Consider the following 6,000-nt stretch of genomic DNA (forward strand, 5'->3'; position numbering starts at 1 on the left):
CACACAGGAAACAGCTGGGGCACGTTTTTAAGCGAGACAGAGCAGCACCAGTCTGATTCCTCTTTTGTGAACTGTTGCTTATTATTGACACACCGCTGACAAGATCTTAGGCAGGGAGTAATTTAGCTCCCTGTGATCACACTAACGTTCCTCACTAAGGAATGACTTGGACAAATAACATGTATAATGCTCCCCACAGCTCTCAACAAACCACTTTTTAACAGGTTTCCAAAGGCTGGATCCACTCTGTTGAGAGGCTGTGTGCTTTTCTGAAAGACTAATTACATGGCAGCTTAGGCTACCAGTGTCTATTCAAAATCAATGGCAATCTCCTATTTTTTTAACATCTTATATAGTTATTTTACAGGAAGCAGTGCTAGAATGGAAATATATATGATAAAAATAATTCCACTTATACACCATTTCACCTTACCATTAACATTTAAAATATGTTGGAGGTTAACCTCCATCTAACACTGCGTGCTCTGACAAATAAAAACACTAATACTAACAAGACAAGCTATTAACTTAAAGGAAAAAGCAAAAAGAGAAAAATGGAATAAAGAATCTGTGCCTGGTTCGGGTGCAGATAACAGATTAATTTTTTAAATTAAGCTTAAGCTAGAGCTGCCTCACCAGCGATCAATAACATCAAACCTGGAGCCGGCAGCAGCACCGCTGTGTTCCTCTAGCGCAGAGCGAGACAAAGAGCAGCGCAGCGCACAGCCCACTCCCGGCAGCGAGCCCAGCCCGGACACGGACCGCGGACTCCGGGCGCCCCGCACGGCACCGCCCGCGGGGCCAGCCCGGCCGGGAGGCGGCGCGCCACGTCCCCGGTCCGGCCGCTTGCATAATGCGGCAGCGGCGGGACCGCCCCGGGCCAGGGCTTTAGGCGGCGACGTAAACAAACAGAGCCGCAGGCCCCGCGCTGCCCGGCCCGCCGCCCGCCACGCCGCCCACCGGGTGCCAGCCAGGGCCCGGCGGATCAGCGCGATGCGCCCGCAGCCCTCCCGGCACGGCACCCAGCCCCGGGCCGGCAGCGCCGCGGCCGCCCCCGGGCGCACGGAGCCGCGCTCTTCCCGCCGCTCAGGAACCCGAGGAGACGTCCCGGTGCCCGGACGAGGCGCTCCTCCCGCACGTCCTCTCAGATAACACAGCGCTCCCTCAGCGCCCTCTCCGCACAGGCTCTGACAGACCCCGCTCAGCCGCGCCGACCGCCCCCTCCGCCACCGCGCGCTCCCACCGCCACACGCGGCCGGCGGCGCCGACTGACCTGGCGGAGCGGCGCAGCACTCCCAGTTCCCCGCTCGCTTTGTGCGGGGCTGCAGACAGCAAAGCCCGGGCTCCCCGCCCCTCCTGCCGGGGCCGCCGCCCGGGGCCGCTGACGGGGGTGGGGAGGGGGCGGCGCGGCCCCAACCGGTTCCAGCTGCCCCCCGCCAACACGTGACCGCGGCCGCGGCCCCGCCCGCCCCGCCGCCGCCAATGGGAGCGCGGGAAGCGCCGGGGGGCGGGCCCGTTCCTCGACAGCCGCGGGCCCGGGGCGGGGCTGAGGGAGGCGTGGGGAGTGCGCGGAGCGGGGGCAGGCGCAGGGGGGCTCCGAGAGGCACGGGGGGTTCGGGGGCGGCTTGTGGCCGCCAGCGCACGGCCTCTCTGCCCTACCCGCCTCTCCCGAGGGCTAAGCACCGCCGCTTCCCCGCGCCACTCCCACGGTACCTTTCTCTGAGAACGCGGCGCCGCTCCCCCAGCGCTCTCCCGACACCGCAGCGCGACCCGACCTCCTCCAGCCACCAAGACCTCCCCAGGAGAGCGCACCGACCGCCCTTCGCCGCCGTCGCCCCCATACCCCTTACAGCACTCCCGCCGACCCCGCGCCCCCTCGGCCGGCGGCGCGCACTGACCTGGCCGAGCGCGGCAGCCGACTGCCCACCCCCCGGTGCGGGGCTGCGAGTGCCGCTGGCCGGGCTCCTGTTGGTGCTGGCGGGGCCGCTGACAGCGCAGGGAAGGGATGGGATGGCAGGGCAGGGGGCGGCGGGGCCGGCAGCCGGATCCTGCAGCCCCCGAGCGCACCGGGAGGGCGCGGCCACGTGACCCGCCCGGCTGACGCGTCGCTCTGCGGCCTGGCCCCGCCCCTCCCGCCGCCGCAGCCAATCAGGGCCAGGCGGGGCGGGGCGGGAGGGGCGCGCGCCGTTCCCTTGAAAGCCTCGGCGCTGAGGGAGCGCAGGGGGCCCTGAGGGCAGGCGAGTGGCCCTGGGGGACAGTGGGGCTGAGGGCAGGCGAGTGGCCTTGGGGACAGTGGGGCTGAGGGCAGGCGAGTGGCCTTGGGGGGCAGTGGGGCTGAGGGCAGGCGAGTGGCCTTGGGGACAGTGGGGCTGAGGGCAGGCGAGTGGCCTTGGGGACAGTGGGGCTGAGGACAGGCGAGTGGCCTTGGGGGACAGTGGGGGTGAGGGCAGGAGAGTGCCTTTGCTGAGGCGAATCAAGCTTCTGCTGCCACCCACACGCTCTCTGTGGTCACCCCTACCTCAGTCCGTGTCCTCTGTACCCAACCTGGGTAGGGTTACCCTAAGTATAGGGAGTTCTGCTTCCTAAAGGTTTACCATGGTTGAAGCTGGCTGTAAGCCTATGGCACCAAGGACATGTGTTGGGAAGGATGAAAGTTTGACAAGAAAGTCTCACAGATGTGTATGCTTAGCAGAAAGATTTTTAAATGTAGAGTCTGATGAAGGAATAGAGATGGAAGAAAGTTTTTATATAGAAGAAAAGATTTGCTAAGCCAGTCTTACTGGATAACCAAGAAGGCAAAAGGTATGTTAGAAGGGGTTTTTATGGCCTAGAGCAAAGAATAAGCTTACCTCAAACAAGAAGACATTTTTACCAAGCAGGAAGAGAGCACAGACAAAGAAGCCTGCCGATGTTGCAAGTAGAAAAAAGGTCTCAGAATTTTCCACTGCAAAAAAACTGAATAACAACTTCTAGCTTAAACTGTAATGTACTGATTTTAGTGATTGGAGAATAGTAACATGAATATGGTAATTATAGTAGTTATGATAGGCTGTAGATAATAGTTAAGGTATAGATTGGCTCTACTGTATTAAGATGCTCAGCAAAAAAAAGTGTATAATGCATTGTAACCTAAACTCAGGGTCTCCAGCAGCTGGAGCTGACACCTGTAGGAACAGCTCTGTCACTCACCACCCTGGACTGCTGGAACCTCTTGGATGGAATAAACTGCATTTTGGAGAGCTGCTTTTGTGTGCAGAGAAACCATTTATCCTCTGTTGGGAGTTAGTGCTGTTACAGGAATGCTTCTCAATGCCATCCCTCAATCTGCCATTTAAATAAAGGGCTATTTTCCATTTATTCCTGCCCTGCAGATCTAGCTGTGTTTATAAGCAATTTGTGATGTTCCACTGGGTGTTGTAGGCAAAACTAATGTTAATATCAGAAACGTGTGTAATGCATTTAAACTGCTGAGGTATCTGTGTTAGTGTTTCAAGCTTCATGGAAAGAAAGGTAGGGGGGAGCATGCAACAAAAAGAAGTTATAGCTGAAAGCAGCTCATTTTTAAGTGAAAAAGATAAGAGGAATTCCTCTGGGTAAGGAGGAGTGAAGGCTGGTGGAAAGCGGATTCCTTGTTAAACACAGATGTGAGCTACTCTAATTACAAACCCTCGGTATTTAAGAGAACGTTAGGAGCCATCACTTCCCCCGGTGTATTCACTACTGAGGGAAGAAAGAGGATAAAAAAACTTCAGGGAAAACAGTATGTAGAAAAGCAATTGTCTACTTGTTTTTTCTTCCCTGTTTTTAAGATTTGTTGTAAAGCAGGAATAGAATTGACCACTTTCAAGCATGGTTTGCTGTGTTAAACTTTACAAAAATTTAATGTCATGGCAGAAATATTATAAAATTGTACCGTTAATTTTTTTGGTTAAAAATTAGCAAAGTAACACTTGGTTTTATTCAGCCCTAGTGTTAATTAAAAAAAAAAAAAGACTTTATTTTGTCAAACTAATATTGCATTTAATTCACTGTAGCTAAAAATTATAATTTAGACCCTTAATAGATTCAAGAAATACTCATGTGTTCATTTTATTGAAGATGTGCATCAGTGTGGAGCAAGTAGGAAAAGGGTGGAATGGAAAATACTGGTTTATGTTGACTTAAGAAAAATCTACATTTAATTAAACTTGACAGCACACTTTTTTTTTCCACCCTAAGGAGTTGCTTCAATATGGTTGAGTCAGATAAACTCCTGCTTGGCCATGCTGCAGCAGACAAGTCTCAGCTAGCCTTTAAGAGAATATAAAACTATGCAGGAATTAGAGCATGTAGATCAGTTTATAGAGCTCTCCTTAAGTGTATGTTTAAAAAGTTAAGGTTGATGGACTGCCTTCCTTTTTTATACAGGAAAAAAAAAAGAAACAAAACAAGAGAAATGGGGTTTTATATTCTAAAATATAAATTGAGTTGAATATAAATTGAATTGAGGTGCTGTTTGCAAAAGAGCTCCAAAAAAGACAAAGTTACAAGATGTGTTTCCAGTGCCCAAGCACTAACTCTATTTAAGCTATATGTGCACCTGTTGGAAAACATATTTTCTTATTGAATAAAAATTTAACAAGGTGAATGAGAATTGCTAAATACTTAACCAGAGGGTAAAATGTTCTAGTTTTGTGCTGGCAGTGTCAATGTAGTGCTGAAGTCCCTGAGCAGGAGTGGAAGAGCCAAAGGAAGATGCTGAAGCTCCATAGGGACTCTGCCCTCTCACTGTGTCTCGTTCCCTGCCATGACAACGTGGAATGAAGTTGCTTGGAGGTGTTGTGTGCTGTAGGTGGAAAATCAAAGCAGCCTTGAGGCTGCGCTGGCTGGGATGTGGAGCTCAGTGGGACTGCAATGATTTTTATAAGTGACAAGACAAATACTTGCCCAAGTGCAGGAAATAGGTTTACAATACACTGGCAAACCCACACTAAAAAGGCACTAGGGAAGGCCTTCAAAGGTTTATGTCCTTTTCTGTAGCCAATGGAATATTTCCTTCAGCTGCCAGAATTATGGATTCAGCCTATAATCAAGCTTCATTGGTGCTACAAGTAGCTATAAAGATTGTGAACATCAAATTACAGCTGTGCTTCCTCTGTCACAGCCTGCACTGAGTTCTAGTGGTCTGGTTTTACTGACACCAGTGCTCACAGCTGATGAAAGCTGCATGTACAGATGAATTCACTCCTCATTTTACTGCACTTGATCTTTCTGCACTTGTTCTGGGTCTGGTGGGTAATTGGGAATAAAAATAGCTGCTGAAGCTGTGCAAATGAAGGCACAGCATTAGGCATGCAGTGTCAAATTAATGTTCTTTGATCTTTTGTAGAACCACTTATGGTTGAAAATACACTTCTGACCTTTTCTCTGGCACTGAGAATATTGCTGTATCACTACCTAATGGGAAATCTGGACAGTTTATGGGCATTAAAGAAAAGTGATGCTAAGGGATATGAAATAATAGCAAGAAAGAGCCATGCTGTCAGCATGGCAAAAGCCTCTCAGTCTCATGGAGAATGATGAGATAGGTTTGTGAGAAAAATTTCCCATTGCACAATGGTTTTTTTTCTTACAGTAAACATTTTCAGTAATGTTTACTGTAGTACAGAATAATGTGTTTTTCTCTGTAGACAAGTCAGCAGTTTGTCATCAAAAGCAGGGAGGCCAGCAGGCTGAGGGAGGTGGCTCTGCTCTGGTGACCCCACCTGCAGTGCTGTGTCCAGCTCTGGGGTCCCCTGGAACAAGTCCAGAGCAGGCTCTGAAGGTGCTCACAAGGCTGGAGCACCTCTGCTATGGAGACAGGGTAAGGGAGCTGGAGTCACTCAGCCTGGAGAAAAGAAGGTTCCAAGGAGTTCCCATGCAGCCCTTTAGGGACTTCAGAGCCTAGGCTAGCTGGAGAGGGATTTTCACAAGAGCATTTTGTGATGGTGGAGTGGTTTGAAACTGAAAGAGAGGAGATTC

The 6,000-nt window shown here is 51.1% G+C and overlaps 1 protein-coding gene across 4 annotated transcripts in view; it reads right to left on the reverse strand.

The window, feature by feature from the left end:
* GPCPD1 (glycerophosphocholine phosphodiesterase 1) overlaps positions 1-2,078 on the reverse strand; it is a 42,553-nt gene extending 40,475 nt beyond the window's left edge. For 2 of the 4 annotated variants that reach the window (XM_054290165.1, XM_054290169.1), the window contains exon 1: positions 1,899-2,078. The gene's annotated coding sequence lies outside the window, so the exon portion shown is untranslated. The other 2 variants (XM_054290167.1, XM_054290166.1) reach the window with 2 other exon arrangements.
* Between the last annotated feature and the right edge of the window lie 3,922 nt (positions 2,079-6,000).

The sequence above is a fragment of the Melozone crissalis genome, unplaced genomic scaffold (genome assembly GCF_028551555.1).
Source record: "Melozone crissalis strain CALT ecotype California unplaced genomic scaffold, PUWL_Pcris_2 ptg000081l_1, whole genome shotgun sequence".
In the NCBI taxonomy this organism is placed as follows: domain Eukaryota; kingdom Metazoa; phylum Chordata; class Aves; order Passeriformes; family Passerellidae; genus Melozone; species Melozone crissalis.